The 26,373-nt window shown below is 43.0% G+C and overlaps 1 long non-coding RNA gene and 1 other non-coding gene across 3 annotated transcripts in view; one reads left to right on the top strand and one right to left on the bottom strand.

The window, feature by feature from the left end:
• The window catches only part of LOC128928332 (uncharacterized), a 28,565-nt gene extending 25,060 nt beyond the window's left edge, over positions 1–3,505 (top strand). For both annotated transcript variants that reach the window (XR_008473231.2, XR_008473232.2), the window contains exons 3-4: positions 1,818–2,016; positions 3,134–3,505. This is a non-coding gene — a long non-coding RNA (uncharacterized LOC128928332). The remainder of the gene's footprint in view (positions 1–1,817; positions 2,017–3,133) is intronic.
• On the bottom strand, positions 2,469–2,571 carry LOC118143388 (U6 spliceosomal RNA). Its single transcript, XR_004727609.3, has one exon. It is a non-coding gene; the product is annotated as a U6 spliceosomal RNA (small nuclear RNA).
• Positions 3,506–26,373: the final 22,868 nt, after the last annotated feature.

Below are 26,373 nucleotides of genomic sequence, written 5' to 3'. Positions count from 1 at the left end.
TTGAACGTGGCTTTGGAAATCCACCACCTCCATGCTTAAGCTTGAAAGCTGTCATTACGTGCATACGAAGTGAGTCCTCCTGGGCAGTTTGGAGCGGAAGATGGAATGGGGAGCCTAGGAGAAGTCTGAGGATGAGGAAGAACAGGTGGTGTCTTCATGACCAAGTTTCATTGGGGGGGGGCATTTGGTCATGGGGGCAGATTTTAGGCACCAGATCAGACTCCTCTACAGAATCAGGTGAGCTGGCTGAGCTGATCCTGAGTAGAGTGAATGGTGAATCCAGTTGATGAGAATCAGCAAATCTAGTCCTTCCTCTTCCTTCATCCTAATCCTTGGCTGGGCTGGGAGGCCTTTGTGTTTGCCCTTATTTTCGTGGTAGGGAAATCGACCATGGTCCTAATCCTTACACCTGGATGTGCATGGTGCATCTGGCTGGCTTGCCTGGCATGTGCCTTAACTGAGGGGGCTTTGCCTAGAGTCTTGTGCCATCTGGATGTTTACCCTGACTTGCTTCTGTTTAGTAAAATGCATGACATGTGAAGCAGTGACCCGCCAATTGAGCCAAACAGCAATTTGAGCCTCCTTACTGACAATGTTTATAAAAGCACAAGGTGAACCATTGCAGGGAATTAAGGAAAATGGCACTTGCTATGTAATTCAGAAACTCACACATTATTTTTATGTGGTGGGGATACTTTGCAGGAAGTTGTATGTGTTAAAATCACATTTTTCCTTTGAACAGTGTTAATCACACTCCAAGCCTTTGCACTTTCTCGTGTTCTCACTGAAGCATCATAGTCATCACCGGGGCAGTCAGGGACTGCCATCCCCATTTTACAGATGAAGAGACTGAGATTTGAAGCTCTTTGTGAGCTTCCTAACAACTAACACTCGCTAAGTGCTCCCAGCGGGGAGGCATTATTCAGAATACTTACAGATATCAACCAGTGAATGCAATCCCAAGGTCAAACTATGAGGTAGTAGGTTCTATTATTATTTCCATTTTGTAGATGAGAAATTAAGGCACAGAAAGTCTAGGCAACTTGCATATGCTCACATAGCTAGTAACTGGAGCCAAGTCGTTCCGTCTTCACAGCTTTTCAACTACTCTGCTGTGTGTGTTTGTCATTTTGCTTCTCTAACTAATACTCCTCGCACTTGTCTGTTTACACATCTGCCCTTCCTTGATAGAATTTGATCTACTTGAAGGAGATTACTTATTTCATGCACATTTTAAAATTTTGGTGTTGACACAATGTCCTGGCAACAGACTGGTTTTCAATCTGTGCTCACTTAAATATATAAGAATAATTAACCTGCTGCCAGTTTCCTACAAGTAAACATTCATGCTACAACTTGAAATCAGTCTTTCGACTCTTAGCGCTTTTGAAATGTGATTTCAGGGTTTATATTTTTGTCTAACATAGGTCAATTTGTTTTCTGAACAATGTATTCCTTGTCTCAATTCCAACAGTGGGTGTGGGTCAGGTTTTGCAATGGTCAAGAATAGCGTGACCACACGCACATTTTCACAAGCAAATGGAATCTGGGGACACTGTCAGTGCAGACCCTCCTTTTACTTCCGCTCTCATTCTCCTCCCCAGCTCCCAGCTCATCTGCTCGAGTGTCTCTGTCCTAAATAACTTGGGAGTTACCAGTCTTCTTTAAGGATCTAGTGTTCTGAAAGGTTTCTGAAGAATTTTATAAGGTTTTCACTTAATCGACTTGAGAATTTATTAGTAAGAATGGCAAGTAAATAAGAAACTCTTAAAAACTAAAAGTTGTTTTACTTCCCATTTCGCTTTCTCTCTCTCTAGCTGTTTTCCTTCACTAATGTTTCCAAAACACACAACAACAGTCGACATCACTCTCATATAAACAGCTCTCCCATGTCACTGAGAAAAAGAGCAAGATCCCGGAGGAAAAATGGATACAGGATATAAACAGAAAATTCTCAAAACAGGCATTTCGAAATGTCAACAAACAGGCAAAACATCAACAGCGCTAATATGACTGGTATGTTTCATATGCTTTTTTATTCTTTCTGCAGCAAATTGCTCAGAACAGAAACTATGGCACAGCGGGTCCCGCTGGAGACTTCCTCTCAATGATTGGTAGGTCCTGGGGGGTTCGTGTGTGAATGTCGGGCAGAGAGGAAGGACAGCTAGGATGGAGCAGTTCGCTGCCACCCTTGTGACCATCACTGTAGTGCTCTGTTGAATGGTGTGTCCACTGAGGTTGGAGTCCCCATCCTGTTCTGGGTCCTGGCCCCCCCACTGGCTCCTGGGATATAACCCTCCCAGTTCACAACCGGGTTCTCAGGCACTGCTCCCTGAAGTGGGACACCGGGCTGTGGCAGTGACTTCTGAAGCATGTTTCAGCTTCAGCCATGTGCCTGGATGACACCAGCTCTCCCCCCATACCCTTCCCCAGCTCTTGTGCTGAGTTTGGTCTCTACCTTCTTTTTATTTTTAGTGGAACACTTCGTGAATTTGCATGTCACCCTTGCGCAGGGGCCATGCTGATCTTCTCTGTATCGTTCCAATTTTTTTTTTTAGAATATGTGCTGCTGAAGCAAGCACGGCCTCTACCTTCCTCTACCTTCTTTCCCAGCTAAGGTTCTCTGTTTCTCTTGGTTGTGTGGATGTCACACCTTGGTCTGATCCCTTCACCTGCCCTGCCCTGTTTTACCTTCAATAGGTTTTTGTATTTTGAATTCTGGACCAGGGATAGGTTCTTGGTACTTGTCTTTTTTAGAAAATGTTGCATTCCTTTTTCAAGCGAGCCTGAGCCAACGGCAGGACTCAGCATCACGCTGTGTTTCGGGGTGGGAAAGCCTTGGCCGCAGCACAGGGAGTCCCATTCAATATCTGCTGCGATGACGCTGACTCCCGTCACATACAGAAGCTGCCAACATAATTTTACAAATGCTGCATGGTTGCACCCACTTATACTGGCAATCAAAAATACATAAATTACCACAACAAAGAGAGTATTTTTGTCTAAGGAACGATCCAAAATTACAAAAATAAAAAAAAATGCGAACAAGTGGCTACACTCATGCATCATTTATGGGAGTGTAAATGATGTATGTGTATATATTGTATATATATATTATATATATATCTGACAGGGTCTCACTATGTTGCCCAGGCCATTCTGGAACTCCTGTGCTTAAGTGATCCTCCTGCCTCAGCCTCCCAAGTAACTGGGATTGTAAGTGTGAGCCACTGTGCCCAGCAATTACAAAATATTTGGAATGCAATCGGGAAGCACAGCTGAAAAACTTCAGCAAGTTGGGCCATTTGATTGTACAGTCACATTTCTTAGAATTTATCCTATGGAAATAGTAGTCAAGTTCACAAAAACTGACAATAGTCATGACAGAAAAAGAGAAGAAGAAGCAATAAAAATCACTAAAACCTACCAACAGGAGATCGGTCAAATAAATCATGCTGTATCTGTGCAATGGGCTATCATGTAACCATTAAAATGGTCGTCTATTATGGATCTATATTTATTGCCATATATTAATAACCATAATATGTTGTTACTTGATAAAAAGGTAATAAACGTGAGGTAGCGTATCTCATTTTTATTAGAAAAAAGCTGCACACAAACACAAACATCAAAGAAAAGGATCTGGAAAGGGAAGACAAGAAGCTCCCGGTGCATACTTGGGAGAAACACAAACTGTGTCATCAGTATCTAATTCGCAGTGTGCCATCATTACAATTTCACTTATTTATGGTTTTCTATATTGATTATATATGTGTATACGTGTGTGTGTACATATATATATACACATATTTAACCAAGATGCTGTAAGATTATTTTTGATTACTATTTGTGTGGTTGTGTTTCCCAAGTGCCAGCCTCTAGAAAGTTTTACAGTCATTTTTGGTTAACGTCTCACAAAACTGCCTGAGGTCGGAATCACAGTAATTCCGTGCTTCCGTAAATGAGGCGTGCAGAATTGAAGCAATTTTACAAGTTCATAAAACCAGTGACCAGTGGAGCTGGTGTTTGAACCCTGACATCTTGTATGACCATGAATTATTCTCAAAAGCAGAAAAAGAGATGATAAAAATATACTTATTGAAAAAGAAGACAAGAAAGTATTTCTCTCATCCTCATGACACGGGACCATATTTAACCTCTTTATTCATAAAATATTAAAAACAAATGCAAACTTAAGACGTGGCTTTATTTTTTGCTTTTTGTTTTCTCTTTCCACCCAGAGTCTAGAGTATTTCACAGTTAATTTTCTGGTTATTAAGATATCGTCAAGCTGAACATTCTTTCGTAACAAGGGATAATCAGCTGATTTCTGTGTTTTTCTTCTTTGTGAAAAACATGCCTACAGAAACTGTTCTTTCCAAATCTACTCATGAACATATTAAAAAGAAGGTCTTCTCCCTCGATGATTCAAGATACCCAGGAGTCTGAATGGCAGAGCTGATCAGATGGGCTTGATCAGAGGGGCTTGGCTGCTAGGAATGCTTGGTGGTTTCCATACATTGCAGAAGTAGATAGTGTCTGTATTAGTCTGTTCTCACACTGCTATATACATACTACCTGAGACGGGCTAATTTATGAACAAAGGAGGTTTAATTGACTCAGAGTTCTGCATGGCCGGGGAGGCCTCAGGAAAGTTACTATCATGGTGGAAGAGGAAGTAGGCACCTTCTTCACAAGGCAGCGGAAGAGAGTGTGTGTGTGAAGGAGGAACGTCCAACACTTATAAAACCAGCAGAGATCTAGTGAGAACTCAATCCCTATCACAAGAACAGCATGGGGGAAACTGACTCCATGATTTAATCACCTCTGCCCCTCCGTGCATGGCAATTATAATGAGATTTGCATGGGAACACAGAGCCAACCTGTGTCAATGTTGATTAGCTATTGGGGGAATCTACAATAGAAACCTTAGTGTAAGAATCAGATATTTACATTTCCAACTGCACAGAGAACACCGACAGATGCACGAAAAAAAATGTTTCTGCCATCATGAGCTTTCTGCCATTCTGGAAATAACACACACAGAACACACACAAATACACATGAAATATCATCTCATCATTCCTCCCAGAAGATCTTAAGGCTCATATCATCACACACACATGAATGCACACGCACACACACTGTTGCTAAACTGTCTAAAAGCAGTTTAGGGTCACAGTTCCGCCACCGTCACCTACACAATAAAGGTCAAAGTCAGAGGTAGGCTCAGCATCAAAGCTGCCTTCATCTCCAGGGCATCTCTGATGACAGTGGAGGGTCTGTGGGAGGAGAGGCCAAGGCTCAGGCCCACCAGGCAGGGTCTGAAGGAGACTTCAATGGTTGCACCTTCAACATGAGAGTGAACTAGTTATAACACGTCTGACAGAAGGGAACACCATGAAGAGGTGGCCCTGAGTGTAGGGGAAGGAATCAACCAAACACTCCTGATCGTAACCGTATGTTGTCTGAGTAAATATCCAGCAAAATTTTTGGTCCAGTGGACCTTGAAGACAAGCATCAAGTTTAAAATAATATGCTTAAAAGAAGCAAATACAACTTTTGTTTTTTACAGAGATACACCTAGAACCCAGCCTCAGATAATTCGTACAGTGGCAGGTTTCAAAGATGACGAGCTCATAGCTACCAGATACAACACCTCAAGGGAGAAGGCACAGTGAGTGAGACACAGCAGACGGGACTGACCACAGAACCAACCCTACACGGTCTTAGACACTGTAATGTCTAATGTATGATTAATACAGCTATAGTATATTATATAATTTTATATCTAATATAAATCTATCATATTCATAAATACCATATATTTATTAAATTAAACATTTATAAATATTTTATAATATATCTATAAATAAATACATATTACCATTATAAATTGTTCTAATTATATATTATGTAATTATATATTCTTATAAATTATTGTCATTATAAATTATATTACCATTATAAATGCTGTATTTATGTAATTATATATAATCTATTACATTATAAATAATCAAAGGTAATATATTATATCCATGCTTAATAAAGTTAAATATAAGAGTTGACTAAAGAGCATAAGAAAACAGTGTGGACTCTACAAAACAGCCAAACAAATCTGAGGGGGAAAAAACAAGTAGAATTTTTAGAAATGACAAGTAAAGAGTTTGAAGTTAAAAAATAATAATTTAGATTCACTTATGAGTTACACAGTTGAAGAAACAATTAGTGAATTGGGAAGTAAATATGATATAATAAAACAAATTGATAAAGCAAGTAAAATTAAAGAGATCAGGTGAAGAAGAGCAGTTCTGAAATTCATCGACCCAGATTTCCAGAAGAAAATTTGAGTAATTAACATGCAAGGAGTTTCCAGATTTGTTGTGAGACACCAGTTCTGAAGTCCAATATCAAGTAGAATACAGTAAAAAGAAAAAAAATCAACAGCTAGATTACTCAAAATACAATTTCAGAGAAGGAGCAGTTACTTAAAGCCCTTGGCAAGAAAATACAGATTAATTTCAAAGGAATGTCAATAAGAACTCAGTTTAGTTCCCAGATGCAACAAGGGACATCAGGAAGAGTCAAAATTACTTCCTATTTGTGTTGAAACATATCAATAGTCAACCTGATTGAATGCTCACTAAAACTGTTTTTCAAGAATGGGTACAAAATTAAGACGTAAAATCAGAGAGCATTTTCCAACAGAACCTAAATAAAGAAAAATTTCAGTTTATGGAATTTAAACGTTATAAATAATTAAGATACAGAACACAAATGTTGTAGACATTCAATATGCTTAGACCCATGCATTGTAATGGAGAAGGGAAGAGATGGAGATTAAATTTTTACTTCTGCATGGAACTATTAAATAATACTAAACACTAAAATAGGGACTGTAAGTTCAATTTGGTGGAAAAATTTTAACCGTAGGGAGAGGAAAAAACCCTTTAAGTTCAAAAAATGTCAAGAAGGAGGAAAAGTCCAAAAGAATGATAGCACACAATGAGAAGAATAGAAAGCACAATATGAGATAGTAAAATAAAATTCAGCTATGTCAGCATCCAAAAGGTTTTGATGGAAGAACAGACTGAACTTCTGTAAGGAAGAGAAGAGGACTGTGTTTCTCCCTCTCTGGAGAATCCCCGTGAGCGGACCTGGCTGGTGGATGACTCTGCCCACTATTCTTTTGGGCTGCTTCACTGGCCCTAAGGTGCCTGTTCAGCTGTGACCACTTCTGGGTCAGCAGGAACGGGTGAAGATGATGGACACCCAGGAGCTCCTTTCTCCCCGCAGCAGCTTGTGTGCCTTTTCTGTGTTCCATTTCCCCCGGCTCGCTCATAGGTAGCTACAAGCACTCCTGGGACACACTCAGTTCAGGGAAGGGCCTGGGAGAAAGTTCTGTGAGTAGAAGGAAGACATGGAGAATAGAAACTGTGGGCAATTGACGCGCTTCCCTGCAACACTGAATGGGAATAGACCTAACATTCTGGTTGAAAAGCAAATATTTTCATACTGAATTAAAAAACATCTAGCAAAATGCTATTTACGAGAGACACATCCAAATTCCAAGAATTTAGAAAATTCGGCAGTTAAAATAATTTTTCTTCTTATAAACTGATTATCTATATCACTGTTATAAATTGATACACATGTATATAAATATTATGTAAATACGCACACATGCACACACGTGTGTATACACAAACAAAAGAAAGCTGATTTAATCCTCTTATTATTAGGCAAATGAGACTTACAGGCAGAAACCACTACTAAAGATAAAGAGAGGGTCATTATGTTACGTAAATGTTTCAGTTTTCTCAAGGAAACTATAAATAAGCTTACATACACTTATTAATAAAGTTTCAAAAGCAAATATTAGCAAAACAAGGAAAAACAGAGTTCCACATTTTATTAGAGAATATGTAATAGAATGAGCTTGTTTCTACTCTGGCTGTGTAACATTGGGTTGTTTCTTGAGTTGCCGATGGATCGTAATGGCAGAATGGTACAATAAGATAAACGCTATTTATTTATTTATTTATTTATTTTATTTATTTAATTTATTTATTTTTTTTGAGACGGAGTTTCGCTCTTGTTACCCAGGCTGGAGTGCAATGGCGCGATCTCGGCTCACCGCAACCTCCGCCTCCTGGGTTCAGGCAATTCTCCGGCCTCAGCCTCCTGAGTAGGTGGGACTACAGGCACGCGCCACCATGCCCAGCTAATTTTTGTATTTTTAGTAGAGACGGGGTTTCACCATGTCGACCAGGATGGTCCCGATATCTTGACCTCGTGATCCACCCGCCTCGGCCTCCCAAAGTGCTGGGATTACAGGCGTGAGCCACCGCGCCCGCCCGATAAACGCTTTCGAATGTGTTAAGTAAGACAGTGTAGGCAATGTACCTAGCATACTATCTAGTGTGCAGGAAACACTCTATCAAATTAAATACTGTTATTATCATAACATTCTTGATAAAAGTGGTAACAAGATAAAGCAATAGTAGAGAAAAGAGACTTGAATTGCTTTTCCACCATCCCATAGAAAATAATAATCTCTTCATTTCTGATTGCTGCTATGACCACAAAATACAGAGCAATGAGGAAACACGAGAAACAAATGAAAAGCTACCTAATCGTGGAGGTTATTGCTCTATTTCCCTTGGAGGCAAAAGATAGTTTCAAAAAAATTCTTCTTATCCTCCAAATTCTCCAACTTTCATTTTTAAATACATTTACTGCTATGAAACCCACATTGTGTTTTCTGCCTGAGTAACAGGTTGGAATGCAAGTCACCATGTTGGTATTGACTCATTCCTCTGCAGTTTTTTTGATCTATGTGAACATTTTTGTAGAATGCTGCGAAAACAGAAAGCACCACATCACCAAAGGCAAAATAGAACTCACAATTTACCCTGGATAGCATTGCCTAGGTGATCACAAATGTGTACATCGATTAAGTGTGAAAACATTTATTCTGGTCGCTGACTTCCCAATTTAGTGTAAATATATAATTCTACACTGATTCCTCTGGTTAGAGCCATGGTATTATCACTATGACCTTCCAGGTGTCTCTGAATTTACTTTGAGTATAGACGCGAGTGGGTTCAAACAAAACTCAGTTGTCTTTGATTTGGTTGCAAGCAATTGTCTGGCTTAGGAGCCAGGACCATCCATGCCACTTAACTTCAGATTGTTTCTAAGTATCCCTGAAAAACATCAGGCACACACAGAACTACTCTCTTACACTAACAGCCCTACTGCTTTACACAAAGAAGGTGGTTAAACATGCATTTTTTTTGAAGGCACATTTGGTCTCTTTAAAACGGAGCAATAAAATTGCACAATCTACAGGAAGGAACAGTTTGTTTTGCCCTTTTTATTGCCAGTTAAATGCCAGAAGACTTTTAAAGTAACAGCAACCAGTGTAAAGAGGGGGGAAAAAAAACAAATAAAATTTTTATGATTTTAAAATAAACCTATTGCTCTTTCCTCTTCCATAGTTTTACAAAACTTTCTATACCTTTTGGCACAAGAACTACATATAATATATAATATTTTCACTCTGAAAATACCAGCAAGGCATCATATAAAATTATAGCTGGAGGAATGGAGATGCTGTAAACCCAGGCAGGGAAACATTTTCATATAGAGTAACACAGCTGATGTTATTTTCACGGTAACAAAGCAACATTTATTTTAAGAGAAAAAGAGGCTGAGCGTATGGATTCTGCCTGTAATCCCAGCACTTTGGGAGGCCAAGATGGGCAGATTACTTAAGGTCAGGAGCTCAAGACCAGCCTGGGCAACATGGTAAAACCCTGTCTGTACTAAAAATACAAAAATTAGCCATGTGTTGTGGCTTATGCCTGTAATATCAGTTGCTCAGGAGACCGAGGCAGGTGCATTTCTTGAACTCAGGAGGTGGAGGTTGCAGTGAGCCAGGATCGTACTACTGTACTCCAGCCTGGGCGTCAGAGCAAGACTCCATCTCAAAAAAAAAAAAAAAAAAAAAAAAAAAGAAGTGACACTGGATGTATGCTTTATTTTGCTTATATAAAACCTCTTAAAATAGCATTCATTATAGGTGGCTCTTATTTTTAAGCAGAGCAATTGCTTCTTCCATTCTGTGTCTGATTTAACACCCGAACACCATGTGACCCCCTTTCCAGGCATTTTAGCTGTCATGGTACATTGGAGTCATCGGGAAGCCCAAAGGATTCTGATCTAATTGGCTTGAGGTGCCTCCTGGGTCTTGAGTTTCTGTTTTATCTTGTGTGTCCAGCGTATCTTCTTCCTTCCGGGCACCAGCCATTGTGCATAGCTTTGGTTAGGCTGATCAGCAGGAGTGACAGACTTGTTGGGGGGCAGCAGGGAAGAAGGGGAGCCAGGAAGAGAGGAAGGAGCCTGTGGAGGGGCTGGGCTGGTGTCACTTAGGCTAAGCCTACCCAGGGCCAAACATGCAGCACAGGCTGGCACAGAGTTGGAAGGTGATGTGTTTTCATGGTTTACTCTCAGCGAATGTTCAGCGCAGCTCCCAACATCCAGCACAGCAAGGCCAATAAAGCTGACTAGCGATGGAAAATATTCTTACCCAAAACGTGGTGGATGCTAAATGCGTCCCTGCCTGTTTTCCTTAAAAATGCCATGGAAGGAGTAGAAAGGAACTGGATTAGGAAGAACTGATCCCTCCAGTTTAGAACCCTCACCAATTCAAAATAAGGGATGCTGTTTCCTGTTGCATTCGTAGACTATAATAATAATGTATAACAATTTAGTTATAATAGTTCCTTATTACAATAATAATGAATTATTTGTGACAATTGACTGGTAAGCAATAATTTTGTATTAGTAATAATTAATTTATACTATGGTAAATCTAAAAATTAATAAATTTTATGATTAATAAAAACTGAACCCTAAATTAGAACCATGATGGCAAAAGTAAAAATGATAATCCCTACAGTATATATATATATATATAATATGTATTTCCATGTATATGTATGGAATTATCTTTACTATTCACTTGCTCGTGCATTTATCTGACAAACTATTTATTAATTACCTGGCTTCTAGGTGTGAAGCACTTTGTTATCTGTTAGGTATACAACAATAAAGAAACAGATATCATCTCCCTCCTCAGTGAGGCAGTAGACTAGTGAGAGACAGGCATTAAACAATTACAAATTCAAAGGTGGCCAGGCGCGGTGGCTCAAGCCTGTAATCCCAGCACTTTGGGAGGCCGAGGCGGGTGGATCACGAGATCAAGAGATCGAGACCATCCTGGTCAACATGGTGAAACCCCGTCTCTACTAAAAATACAAAAAATTAGCTGGGCATGGTGGCACGTGCCTATAATCCCAGCTACTCAGGAGGCTGAGGCAGGAGAATTGCCTGAACCCAGGAGGCGGAGGTTGCAGTGAGCCGAGATCGCGCCATTGTACTCCAGCCTGGGTAACAGGAGCGAAACTCTGTCTCAAAAAAAAAAAAAAAAAAAAAAAAAAAAAAATTCAAAGGTATGTATTATGGCAAAAATGTGTAAAGAAAAAGAACAGGGGGTATCAGATAATTTATCCAAATTCCTACTTGGGTTCCAGTGATCTGAGGCTATCCTTTAAGACCTTTAGGAAAATGACATTTAGGCCAGGGCGCAGTGGCTCACGCCTGTAATCCCAGCACTTTGGGAGGCCGAGGCAGGTGAATCACAAGGTAGGGAGCTTGAGACCAGCCTGGCCAACATGGTGAAACCTGGTCTCTACTGAAAATATAAAAATTAGCTGAGCATGGTGGTGGGCACCTGTAATCCCAGCTACTCAGGAGGCTGAGGCAGGAGAATCACTTGAGCCCAGGAGGGAGGTGGAGGTTGCAGTGAGCCAAAATAGCACCACTGCACTCTAGCCTGGACAACAGAGTGAGACTCCATCTCAAAAAAAAGAAAAAGAAAAAAAGAAAGAAGAAAGAAAGAAAGAAAGAAAGAAAGAAAGAAAGAAAGAAAGAAAGAGAAAGAAAATAAGAAAATGACATTTAGACTGAATCCTGAATGACGTGCAAGAATCATTTTGGTTAAGAAATGGAAGCAGTTCATTTTATGCAGGAAGGAGAATGTGCAATGAGGTAAAAATATTTCAGGAGAAGCAGCACTCACACACGTGGGCATGTGCAGGCACACCCACCACACGCCCTCCCACAGGAGAGTCCAGCGCACAGTGTGCATAGACAGCCACGTTGGTGTCTGGCCCCTTCCCAGAGTCTATGAAGATAGGACAAACTAACTGGGTGCCAAGGACCACAGCGTTCAAAAACAAGAGCAGGGGAGTGCTGAGCGCCTGGGCAAATCAGCCTAGACTTGATCCTGAAGACATGGATTCATTTCAGAACACTTGCTTAGACTGTCTCCTCGTGCTTGCATAAGCTTGCCTACACAGCGATGTGCTAAGTTTAGACGTCTCTCCACTCTTCCAGCAGGCAGTATGGCAGAGCGGGAGGGAGTGGGCTCTGCCCAGAGGCCCCCCAGTTCTGCTACCACCAGGGAGAGGGAGGGGCATTGTTCTTTCTGGAGAAAGTGCCAAGACTTGAACCGAATGTTTATATTGTGACTTTGAATTTCTGCCTGAGGGAGAGACAGCCTACCAATGACTTAAAGAAAATATGTTGGCTCTTTTTCTGCAAATAGCCTTTCTGGTTTTTATGGTGAATGGAAGAAATGTCTCTCTTTAGTCATTGAGATGTTTTGTTGTAATTTTTTTCTAACGTATGTTGAAAGTCATGTGTATATTCTTCCAGGTGTTCTGAGCTGTGCTATTTTCCTGCACTGTGGCGCTCCTGTCATTCCAGGAACAAGGTGATAATCTATTATTGGAAGATGAATAATGTAGTTGCTTGACCAGGAGAAGGGGAGCGAGACGTTACTGAAGAGGTTTACAGTTGAGCCAAACTGTGTGTTCTGAGGCGCCTCATCCACATCGCTTTATTTTGATTGATGGCATATGAATGTTTTTATAACAGCTTTGACCTTTCTTCAGATGCTTCTAACTGATCCTCATCCTGAATCTACAGTGAAGCCATCAGCTGTGTCTCCCCTCCCTGCCGCTTCTCCTTCCTCTCTTTCCTCAAGCCATTCCTGCTGAATCTAGCCCTAAATCTGGTTTTGTATTCTGATCCATGGCTGACCTTAGATTGTTTCTGGCTGGGATTATTGGAATCATTTCTGAATATGCTGGGATTTCTACTTTGCTGTGTCAATCCCAGGGTGGTCTTAGATTCCTCATGTTAACATCAGAACTGACATAATTGCTAAGAATTCCTTCCGATCTGCCACTTCACTGTTCTAGAGGCATTGTGGCTGGCTGGCTGGCAGGCTCTTCTTCTGAGGGTTGATAGGGCTTGTCTGAGGAGCTGGGTGGTGAGATCACCTTCACTCTAAGGACAGAAACTGATTCCTACAGAACTGACCTGGGCTGCCATGGTCTTGGCAATAATGCCTTAGGCCTCTGAATGCAATCCACAAAACTCCCAGTCTCTGGTTAACAAGTGAATGTGCCTGAAAGAATGGGACAGATATTGACAGGTGAATGCCCCACACCTGTGTGGCCCAGGGCCCAGCAGGACTGGCATTACTCCAGAATTGTCAAAAATGCAGGTCCTCAGGTCCTGCCCCACCACTTAAACCAGAAACCATGTGGGCAAGATCTCCGGATGATTCAAATGCACAATAGTCCTGCATGTCTAATGCATATCAAGAAATCTTTGCTTCTCTTGACTACGTAGCGGGACATCAAGGGAATCTCCTAGAAGAAGCCGTGGTTGGGATGGGGCTGGATGCCACCCCCTCAAAGGAGCACAGGCCTGCTGGTCCCCCTCCCTCTCTCTGCAGCCTGAGCTCATGAGTAATGGGGAGTGGGAGCCGGGGTCCCTGCCACATCCTCAGGGAGAAGCCACCTTGTCATTGGGAGCCTGCGTTACCCATCAGTGTGTGAGAGAAGAATTCACAGGGAATGTGAAGGGAAAGGGAGAGACTGGGAAGTTATTTAGGAGCTCGGGATGGGATGGATCCAGAAAGCAAGGCTCTGAGTCAGGCCTCTCTGAGAAGCCAACATGGGCTCTTGGGTTTCCAAGAGGGTCTCTCCTTCTCCGTGGCTGGGTTTTCCTCCTGTGCTTTTTGGAGTCTCTGTCAGCTCCTTCTGCCTGAAACATGGAGGTGAAGAGGGCTCTTTTTTTTATTTTTTTAAGACAGCGTTTCACTCTCTCACCCAGGCTGTAGTACAGTGGCACGATCTTGACTCACTGCAACCTCTGTTTCCAGTGTTCAAGTGATTCTCCTGCCTCAGACTCCTGAGTAGCTGGGATTATAAGCATTCACCCCTTCACCTGGCTAATGTTTTTGTATTTTTCATAGAGACTGGGTTTCACTACGTTGGCCAGGCTAGTCACAAACTCCTGATCTCAAGTGATACCCACCTTGGCCTCCCAAAGTGCTGGGATTACAGGCATGAGCCACCCCACCCGGTGAGGGAGTGACAGCTTTTAGAGGCTCTGAGTGCTTGACCCTGGTCTTGAACTGAATGCTTTAAATAGACTTTTGATCTTTGTCAATAAAATTGCAAGTGTGTATGCACAATTGACTTAATAATAATAATAATAATAGAATCTAATAAACAGGAAAGACATTTTTTAAAAAAACATTTTGCTTGAAAGTCTTCTCATCTGATCATAGAACAACAGTGGCTTAGAGCTGTGGAATAATGTTTGTTTCTGTCCCCGAGCAGGTGAGTGCCTGCATCATGTGACAGAGCACATCTGTGGCTCAGGGGGTCTCCTGCCTCCCGACACCCTCAGCTGTTTTCATCTATTCTCCTGGTCCTCTGGAGACTTGACTGAAACTGCAGGCAGACACAGTCTGAGAATTCTTTTATCCCTTTATCAGCTCCCCAAGCCATCTCTACTTCTAGGTTAAGAAATAGCATGTTCTCTTCCTTGAAGTTCTAAAATTCCATTTTGTTTTCATTTTATCAGGAAGACGATTGCAATGAAAAGAAGGGCAGTTTTCTAAGATATTCACTGCCTGTCTCCACTGGCCAGGTAAATGCCAGTCACGTGCTGTCATTCTGTGATTTTTTCCTCAAGGCTACTGAGTGTGGCTCTCTGAGTTGATAAGAAGAAACTTAAAAAGGGCCAGGCACGGTGGCTCACGCCTGTAATCCCAGCACTTTGGGAGATCGAGGTGGGCAGATCATGAGGTCAGGAGTTTGAAACCAGCCAACATGGTGAAACCCTGTCTCTACTAAAAATACAAAAATTAGTCGGGTGTGGTGGTGGGAACCTGTAATCCCAGCTACTCAGGAGGCTGAGGCAGGAGAATTATTTGAGCCTGGAAGGTGGAGTTTGTGGTGAGCGAGATTGTGCCACTGCACTCCAGCCTGGGTGACAGAGCAAGACTCAAAGAAAGAAAGAAAGAAAGAAAGAAAAAAAGAAAGAAAGAAAGAAAGAAAGAAAGAAAGAAAGAAAGAAAGAAAGAAAGAGACTTAAAAGGGAATTTGTTTGTCTTTAGAATCTTCTATCATGGAAAAGCCCTTAGGTGAAGGATAAAAGGAGCCACTCCCTTCAGTAATGGCCCGTTTTCTCCTCGGAAATCACTCTACTTTCACTTGAGAAGGCTTTGGCCCCACAGTTCTAGAAGGCTGGGAATGTATGCTCTAGGTTTTCCTCCCAGCATCGACATGGCATGGTTTGGGTAACTCCTTGCCTGTGCCATCGGTAGAATGGTGGTAAGCGTGTCCTACATAGACAGAGGTGTTACCTTCAGTGCAATGAACTGAATGCTCATGTCTCTGCAAATGTACATGTGAGAACCTAATTCCAATGTGCAGCTGGGGCCTTTGGGAGGTGATGAGATTATGAGGGTGGGGCCCCGTGAGTGGAATCCATGCTCCTATAAAAGAGACCACAGAGTGAGGCTCCACCCCTTCCACATGGGGAGAAAGTGCCATCTGTGAACCAGGAAATAGGCTGTCACTAGACATCAGATCTGCCAGCATCTTCACCTTGGACTTCCAGCCTCAAGGAATCCACTGAGGATACACAAGGAATCCACTGAGGATACACACGTGTTGTTCATCAGCCACACAGCCGTGGTCTTTCGTTATAGCAGCCAGACTGGACTAAGACTGCCACAAAACCGCTTCCCTCCCGGCTTTCCCTCAGCAGCCCCTCCTTTCCTTTCTCATCATCAGCATCTGCTCCTGCATTGACGTGGCGGCTTGCCCTCGTACCCCCTCTCAAGATGGGGTAGAATCAGAACTTCGTGCCTACTCTCTCTCTCTGACCATCTCCTGTGGGCCTCAGCTCCTCTGCTGACTGGAGAACCAGTGCAAGAAAGAATGACGCCCAGCCCCTCGGAGAGTATGGCAAAGTCAGAAGTGACAGTGCAGGGGGCAGCCGTGGACAGACCGGCCTCCAAGGAAGCGCCGAGGTCCTAGGATTCGTGCCCTGCACAGCACGTGCAGCAGGCCCACGAGCTGCTGTCACGAGCCCTATGGCAGAGTTGCCATAGTTTTACTTCCGTGTAAAAAAACTGTTAGGTTATTTGACAGAAGGTAGACGAAAAAAAACGTTGTAAGCAGGAAAACCCAAGTGTAGAGCCTATGTTTACGGATGTTTTTTTTTTTTTTGACACGGAGTTTCGCTCTTGTTACCCAGGCTGGAGTGCAATGGCGCGATCTCGGCTCTCCACAACCTCCGCCTCCTGGGTTCAGGCAATTCTCCTGCCTCAGCCTCCTGAGTAGCTGGGATTACAGGCACGCGCCACCATGCCCAGCTAATTTTTTGTATTTTTAGTAGAGACGGGGTTTCACCATGTTGACCAGGATGGTCTCGATCTCTTGACCTCGTGATCCACCCGCCTCGGCCTCCCAAAGTGCTGGGATTACAGGCGTGAGCCACCGCGCCCGGCCGTTTACGGATCTTTAACCTAAACTTTCCCATCTGAATGTGATTCATGGATAAACATGAGATGTGAGTGTGAGTCAGGCTGGTTTCAGTGAACTATATAATAAGAACGGTTTTCATTAAAATAATACAGGGTGATGATTTTTATTAAGTATGCAACATTGTATTATTTAATACCCCATTCCTTTGAACTTTGGAAGCGCTGATGATTGCACCGTGTTTCTAATTAGCATCAATAGAGCAGTACTATTTTTTTCCCCTAATTTCTTTGGTGATGAGACCATCTATATTTATGCTGCTGGACTGGGTGAAGGTGTGTGGCTAAGAATAGTGGCCTACAACCAATGAGGGTGATACTGTCCAATCATAATCCAGGAGTTTGGGATTGAGAAAAACCCAGGCTCAAGCTCAAGACCTGGAATCAAGATCAAATTCTGCTACTTACTAGCTACCTGAACTTTAGTAAACGTTTTTCTTTAATGGCCCCTGAAAATAAGACTTATCAGATCTGACAGTTCATACCTGTAACCCCAGCGTTTTGAGAGTTCAAGGCAGGAGGATCAAAGCCAGGAGTTTGAGAAAAATAGTTTGAGGGCTGGCCGGATGTGGTGGCTCGTGCCTGTAATCCCAGCACTTTGGGAGGCCGAGAAGGGTGGATCACTTGAGGTCAGTAGTTCAAGACCAGCCTGGCCAACATGGTGAAACCCTGTCTCAAAAAAAAAAAAAAGGAGTGTGAGGGCAACATAGCGAGACCCTGTCTCTTAAAAAAAGACTAAAAAAAAAAGACCCACCTCCCCACCTCACTGGTGGTTTGTGTTTCGGATAAAAGAAGGAACAGTGAATGCTGAGGCATGAGGAAGACACCACAACACCATGTTGGCCTATGCACGACATTCACTGCCAGACAGAACAGAACGTTTTAGGATTATGAGCAAAATAAGCACACCGCTTCTAAGCTGACACCAACAGAGGTTTACACCATCTTTTTATCATTGTGACAAATGCTACCGCAAAACAAAAGATTCTTACATGGACAATTTTAGTATTTTCTTGTGTTCACTATTAATACTACGCAACATTTTAGTAGACCAAGGGCCCCAGATATTCATGTTCCCAGCCATAATGTCAGCTCCCTCCTTCTGGGCGGTTGTCCCCAGAGCGCCCCACCTCCCACCCGCAGCCCTGGGGCTCTCAGAGATGCTCACAGCAGGTGTCTGCCCAGCATCTGATGAACTAGTTAAGTGGGATCTGGCAGGGAGGTGTTTGGAGAGTGTGGAGTGGGGCAGGGGACACTCCATTCCCTTCTAGCGCCACTCCGTGCAGCTCCCAGAAACCAGACTCAGAGTACTTAAAGCAAAGACAGGACCCTGTCCTGTCCGATCCTGCCCTGTGCAGTCTTTGAGTTTTCAGCAGCAGCTCCAGGCAGATAGTGGGCTGAGCACAGTCCCTGGAGATGAGGCCCTTTTGAGAAATTGCTTTTGAGTCCAAGAGCGACTCCCTTTCTCAGCTGGTAGCTGCCTCGTCTGATACAATCTCACTGCAGAATTGACTTAGTCGGGAAGCCCTGTCTGAGCACACGGGCTTCTGGGGAGAGGCCTCCAAGCTACGTGATTCCTCAATAAGACATTAGTTGCAGAGCTTCTTGAGTTCCTGTTTGCTCGTCCATGAGCTGCAGACAGTAAGGCAATGGCAGGGTTTCCACGAGGACTGAGGGACCCCAACGAGGGCGTGGCAGGTGGTGCTGTCTAGGAGTTTATTCCTCGCCTTGCCTAGGAATTTATTCCTGTAAGTTAATTTTCTTACCCACTTTTAAAAGTCACAATTTCTTTGTATCCTTGTCACTATTGCTACATTTGGGTCACTCTTCTGTGGGCCTCGAGGATCTTGGGGACACTTGGATTTCCTCCAATATTTCATGCCATGACTCACCTGTGTATGTGTCAATGGCCCACCTAGCACCCCACCTGCAAAACTTATGAATTTCCTCCACACCCACGACCTCAACCTTTGTCTCACTGCTAGAATCCACTCAAAGGACACACCCTGCCCCCCCTCCGCCCCTGTACGAGGAACTCCTGTGTCTATCTCAGAAGTTCCTCTTGCCAGGGACACACACCTGAACCCCTTCTCCCTGCCTACGTCCTCATGCTGGGAGAGCGCATTGCTCCTTTTCACAGCACAGCCCCTCCTCATCCACCAGCCTCCTCTTGTCTTGCTTCCCTCTTTCTAGTTCTGGATAGGATTGGGTTTAAAAACCCACTCCCACTAGCCCTTTCATATTCTCACCAACGGATGTTTACTGAATGGTGACACTCTTCCAGATACTGTTTCCACTTCCTTCTCATCCACCTTCACATCCACTTGAGGGTTTCCCCTCCTTAGCTTAGTCACTCATGATACGCCCATATTTTATGAAGTCTAAAGCAATATCAGTAATAAAATGCACCACGACATTATACACCACAGAGAAAGAAAACATGCTGCCAATTAAACTAGAAAAATGCCATCAATCGTCAGATGCATTCTGCTTTCAAAGCTGTTAAAATATGAAAATATATGCATCTTATGATATACAAAGTACTGGCATTTTTTAGATCACTGCAAAGATACTTCCTAATCTTCATTTCTCTTTGATATTAAATTTCTTGAAATAGACTGAGCTGTCAAGTCCTGCGTCTGACTTCCCAGAGAGAGAGTCTTCTGCTGCAATTTGGCTCCGTCCTCTAATAAAACTGCTCTCTTAAAAATCATGAGTCACGTTACAACTGCCAGCCCTGGGGCAGTGTCTTAGGCTGTCCTTCCCAGGGCCACAGCATGAGGCGATGCTGCTGGCTGTCTTTCCTTTCCACAGTGCTGCCCTTCATTCTGAGGCTCCATCTTCTGGTTATCATCACACCTTGGTTAATCCTTCTCAGTTTTCAGACTATTTGAATTTTTCTAGCTGGCTGCTTACCTGCATTATTTCTTCATGGTCCCATCTGCTGTCCTTATAATCTGCAGTTGCTGTTTCTAAAACCTCCCAAATCAGACTTTTCACCCTCAAGACACACCCTCAAAGCTGTTGGGCAGATCAACCCTTAGCACTCACATGGCTAAATGAAAACATCAGGTCCTCCTTGTCCCCTGCTCTGAACTGCTTGCAGAATTCTGGTGTTCTGCACTGTATAATCTTAAAGTTCTCAGTAGTCATCTGAGAATATAAAAGCATCCCTTGGAGAAACTCCAGAGGCATGCAGTTCTTTTCCCACATTCTTCTGTAGAGGTTGCTTCCATGTTTTGCTGTGTGTGTGTGTGTGTGTGTGTGTGTGTGTGTGTGCGCGCGCGCGCGTGCACGTGTGTATGCATGTGTTTGGATGTATGCTGGGGAAATTTTAAGCTTCTTTGAATTATTGTGTCTCCTGACCTGATAGAGTTCCTACAGGGAACGCTGGGCAGCCATTCAGGTTTACTATGTGCTCCACTGCTCTTCAAAGCACAGCAGAAAACAAAATGGGAAAACTTTCCATTCATGTGTTTTATTATCACCACTTCTGAATTTCTAAAAGCTGAGGTATTGTCTTTTATCACGTATTCTATGAAACATGTCACAAAATGTATCGGTATGTTCATAAGATGTTTATTTTGACAATACAATTTCTTAGCTTTTTATAGAAATCTGACCGTAAAGACACCATTTTTGGCGGGGCACAGTGGCTTATACCTGTAATCCCAGCACTTTGGGAGGCCAAGGTGGGCAGATCACTTGAGGTCAGGAATTTGCGACCAGCCTGGCCAACGTAGTGAAACCCCATCTGTATCTCTACTAAAAATACGAAACTTAGCTGGGCATGATGGTGCATGCCTGTAATCCCAGTTACTTGGGAGGCTGAGGCAGGAGAATTGCTGGAACCCAGGAGGCAGAGTTGCAGTGAGTCGAAACTGTGCCACTGCACTCCATTCTGGGCAATAGAGCAAGACTCCATCTCAAAAAAAAAAAAAGAAAAGAAAACATTTTTGGAGTTTCAATTTTTAATTTATATTTTAAAACTTTATTAAAGTTTTCAATTGTTTATCATTCTTGAAAGGGTTTTCAGCTGGTTGTGGTGACTCATGCCCGTAATCCCAGAACTTTGGGAGGCTGAGGTGAGAGGATCACTTGAGGTCAGGAGTTCAAGACGAGCCTAACCAACATGGTGAAACTCCAACTCTGCCCAAAATACAAAAATTAGCTGGACGTTGTGGCACATGCCTGTAATCCCAGCTACTCGGGAGGCTGAGGCAGGAGAATTTCTTGAACCCAAAAAGGTGGAGAGTCTTGTGAGCTGAGATCATGCTACTGCACTCCAGCCTGGGCAAGAGAGTGAGACTAAAAAAAAACACCAACAAAATAAAACGATAAAGGGTTTCTTTTCTTCCCCAATCATCCCTCCCTTCACCATCACCCAACCCCCCAAAATCAGGAATATTTGGAATATAAACAGGCATCCAAATGATGCAAGACAGGCTAGCCCCTAAGTTGGGGCTTAGCCCAGGAAAGAATTCAAGGGTGAGCCAATGGCATGAAACAGCAGCTTTTATTGGGGCAGCTGTGCACAGCCCCAGCAGGTGGAATGACCCTTGCAGGTGGGCTACACCTTAGGCAGTGTCCAAGACCAGCAGCTCAGAGGCAGGGCTGTACTCGTATTTATACCCACCTTTAATTATATGCAAATTAAGGGGTGGTTTCTGCAGGAATTTCTAGGATGAGTGTGATACCTTTCAGGTTGGCAGGTGGTTGCCATGGCAATGGATGGTAACTTCCAGGTTTTGCCATGCAATGCTGGCAGATGTGTCTTATAGGGAACTGCTTCTGCCAGGACCTGTTTTAGATGTTCTCAATTTGGTTTAGTGTCCAAGCCCAGCCTCTGAAGTCGAGTTTTGCCTCCTACCCCACAAACAACCAGAATAAATCACAAATGTGTTTGACAAAAAAAATATTAGAGATAATAAAGCCAACTGTATGGCCTGCTAACTCCAGAGACATGCACCACATGCCCCATGTGCACACCTCTCCATGCCAGAAAAGAGTCATCAGAACCACTCAAGTCTTATGTTCTCTCCCTCCCTTCCTTTCTCCCTAAGTCAAATGGTCATCTGGCATATGAGTCCATGTGGCTGTCATTGTTTCCAACTGACTTCCTATCCACTCACCAACATTTATATCCATTCTAGAACCTAGAGGGTTCTTCTGGCTTAAAAAAAAAAATCACAAAATAATAATTGTCTTCTTCTTTTTTTTTTTTTTTTTTGAGACAGAGTTTCACTCTTGTTACCCAGGCTGGAGAGCAATGGCGCGATCCCGACTCACTGCAACCTCTGCCTCCTGGGTTCAAGCAATTCTCCTGCCTCAGCCTCCTGTAGCTGGGACTACAGGTGTGCAACACCATGCCCAGCTGATTTTTGTATTTTTAGTAAAGACAGGGTTTCACCATGTTGACCAAGATGGTCTTGATCTCTTGACCTCATGATCCACCTGCCTCGGCCTCCCAAAGTGCTGGGATTATAGGCGTGAGCCACCGTGCCCAGACAATAATTGCCTTCTTAATTTCATAATTTCAACCTAAAAGACTGCACATGAGTGGAAAGCATGGCTCTGTGAAGCTATATTAAGAAATAAAATCATGTAAATACTAGAAAATGTTTTTCACTCAAAGAAAATTTAAGTTATTACTACACACTGTTATAATTTTCAAGTGACAGTTTGTTCATTACTTTTCCAAGTTTTAGCAAAGGCGACTGAGGTTTCCACTGGCCATCTTTTACTCCGTGTGCCTTGCTATAGAGAAGGGACACACCCGCGTTCAGATCTTGAGCTCTGTTACTCTCTATGATCAGGCTGGCCCTCAAGTGTCCATGCTGGAAAGAGATTAGCAAGTATACTAATTTCCTCGTCACGGTTGGAAGCACATTTTCCAATCCTCCCTCCCTCCCTCCACCCTAGCACCACCAGTGGTAAGATTATAAATATGTATTCATATATGGCCTTCCATATATAAATGTGCCCTGGGAAACAGACCTTGAGGAACAGAGGTTTGTATTCAACTTTTCCCCCGGTGGCTTCAAGCTCAAAGCTGTGGGAGTTGAAGAAAGTGAGGAAGCAGAAAGGAAATGAGAGTCGGGTAGAGGGAGAAATCAAACCGGATGTGGCCACAGCGAAGACCTCAGAGGTTCCGTGGGAACTCAAGCTAGCACGGCCTATCCAGTTGTTGACTCAAGGCCTTTGCACGCCTCATTGATCCGTTGTTACATAGGATAAGGATTGCCCCAAATAGGGACTCGTCCTTGAGCAAGGTGGATCTCTTTAGTTGAGGGTGGTGAGCAGAAAGGGACAACATTGATTAGTGTCCCCTAACAAGTCTTTGGTAAACAGGGGATCTGAAGAGTAGGCATCTCCATATTTCACCATGATGTCTGTTGCACATAGGCATATATAAACACGTCCACATGTGTGTACATAAATGTCTGCATATATGACTATACAGATATATGTATAGGTATAGACACACATGTATGTTATGAATCTATTCCTGTACTGTTTATGCTATTGTGTATATTGTGCAATATGAATGTTTTCTAGACAAACTGAGGAATTAGAAATGGTCAAATATGCCTATCAACTTCCTTAACTGTTTCTGAAACCACATCTATAGCTATTACTAAAATGAAATCTTCATATCTATAGCTATTATTGAAATGCAGTCTTTCCCATTTGCCCTGTGCCACTTAAAACTGCGCAAGGTGATAATTCATCAGATGTTCATGGCGATGGCAGATGCGGTCGAAATAAAGTTGTTGAAAGAAGAACAGCTACTTCTCAGCATGCAGAACACTGATAATAATTCACAATGCAGTCGTTCCTCAGTCACAGGAACGCTCTCTCTGGGATGTGAATTTGGTCTACTTTTGGCTTCTCTCTGCATCCCTGGGCACGCTCTGGGGCCCCGACTCTCAGACTTGCACTGACACATCGTGTGGTGAAATCTTCTCCAACACCGAGCCTGGAAGCTTGGGCCTGCCCCAGCAGATGACAGTGGGTGACCTGTACTGCCCCCACTGACAGATCATTTCATTTGCTTTATGGAAAGCCTTTTTGTTTTACCTCTAACTCTTTCAGATGACCTGTTAAGTAACAATTCCGTATCCTTGTAGCTCCCCAGACTTGCTTTGTTCTCACCACAAAGACCACATAAAAATATGCAAGTTAGAAAGATTCCTTTGTCCTATTGAAAGTCGGATTTAACTCCTTTATTAGAGCCATCGCTTTTACTTCTTTAAGCTTTTACCTAAGCTTGCTTTACATTTCTATTACTTCACAACCAAAAAAAGGTGTGATTATATATCTTACCTTACCTGACGTTTCCTCTCTTTGAATCCTTTAAACGTTCTAATGGATTGGGCCCCTGACTCAATTGCATGAAAAATCATGCAAAGATATAAATTCGTTATAACGACCTTTTGCAGAATATTTTACTGGTAAATAATGTAATGTAATATGCTGTTTATTGCAGCCCATCTGTCTTTTTTTTAAAATATGATCGTGAAGGGCTCCGGAGGAAACATATCCACTTCCTAAATGGAGTGCAATGGGCCGAACAGCTTAAGTGGCACAGTCTTTCTTTAAACCTCTGTGTTTTGAAGATTTTCAAAGGTCCATTTAAATCCTCCCACTGAGTTACCTAAAAAGGCGAGAGTTCTATGTTGTCTGTATAGTATCCGTTTCTTGTTAGTGTTTGTTTATACAGTTTTCTAGTAGACCTTTGGGAAAACATGTAGTATCATGCATGACACGATGCTACACTAAACATTCTTCCCGGGGCCTTTCATGCTTATGAATCATTGTGCTTTGCTGAGGAATGAGGAGAAGGCCTGTACTGAGAGGGACTGGAGCTTTTGCTTCTGTGTGTGCACGCATCTATCATTCTTCTACCTCTCATTTTTCTTCCTTCCTTGCAGAGATTGAGCAATCACCAAGAACCCAGAGAGAAGCTTAGCCAGCAGACACAAACGACACCAACGGGCGGTGGCACTCCAAATTATTTCCCAAATGCAATGTAACAGGAAGTAGAATAATTTCCATAAATGGAGCCAAGAGCCAGTGTTTTCCAAAGGTCTGATGAGGACAAGCCTGGTTACTCAGCAGGCAACAGAGGCATCACTTGAGGCCATTGCAGCCTGGCTTTGGAAGCCTGGATGAATGTGTCAGTCCAGAAGCTGCCGCCAAAAGTCACACCCAGAGGGGCAGCTCAGAAGAGCACATCGCAAGAAAAGCTGCGTCTAAAAACTGGAGGCACTGATGACTTCTATAGGCCTCTGCTGAGAGAAAATATCCCGTCAGGCTGGAGGGAGATGCTTAGAGAAAGACAGTGTAGTAAAAAGTCAGTATTAAATTGTTTTTCTCTGAAGTATACAATTAGATGACTTTGGACAATTGCAGACATTCACGTTACCAAGGCCCAGAGTGAGATAAGGGACCTTTTCATTTTCTCAGAAAGTTCCTTCATGTGCACCTCAAACAGTGCCTCTGCCTGCATTTGGATTTCATGTCAACAGAATCATACTCTGTGCCCTTTATGTGTGGCTCCTTTCATTTAAAATAGTATCCTTGAGATTCATCGGAGCAGGGGCGGGGGGTGGCTGCCTGTGCATGTGGTTTTCTTCACTGCTTGGCTTGTTCCAGTGAGTGCTTGTCTCAGTTTGCTGATCTCATTGCTACAGTGCACATGGGATTGTTTCAGGTTGGGGATATAAGGCATGGGTGTAGGGTAGAGTCTGGTCTCAACCAGTGGATACTCAGGGCTGTAACTGCTCCCTACAGAGATGCTTGGCCCAGTCTATGGGTAGATAAGAAAAGTTTAAGCTGCTCTTGAAAGGAGAGGGTGTTTAAGGTGCAGAGAAGGTGGGGAAGAAGTGCTCCTGGCAGAGGGACCCAAGTGTCCCTGAGTGTTGAAGCTGGCGAGTCAAGGCACATTCCAGAAACCCAGATGGTGAGCAAGCCCAGAGCTCAATGTGCAGAAGGGAACGCATGAAGATACAGATAGATAGGTAGACGGAACCAGGCCATGGAGAGCCATGTGCTGGGAGGCACAGAAAGGCATTTGAACTTGATTCCCAGGGCAATGAGAAGCAACTGAAATGTTTTAAGTGAGGAAATTGTTTGATTAGATTTTCCATTATAAAAGCTAGCAGTTAGGGTTACTTTCTGTTTATTTTCTTGCTGTTTCCTCTGGGTATACAGTAAGGATGCTTTTGCTTTCCCATTGGTATGCATTACATTGTGTCCACACCCTCCCCCCAAAAAGATATATTGGAGTCCTAACCCCCACGAACTCAGAATGTGATTTTATTTGGAAATGGGTCTTCACAGCAGTAATCAAATTAAAAGAGGTCAGGATGGTTGAGCCGGAGAGG

The sequence above is a fragment of the Callithrix jacchus genome, chromosome 7 (genome assembly GCF_049354715.1).
Source record: "Callithrix jacchus isolate 240 chromosome 7, calJac240_pri, whole genome shotgun sequence".
In the NCBI taxonomy this organism is placed as follows: domain Eukaryota; kingdom Metazoa; phylum Chordata; class Mammalia; order Primates; family Cebidae; genus Callithrix; species Callithrix jacchus.
Note: the sequence above shows the minus strand (reverse complement) of the source record. Positions and strands in the feature narration are given on the sequence as shown.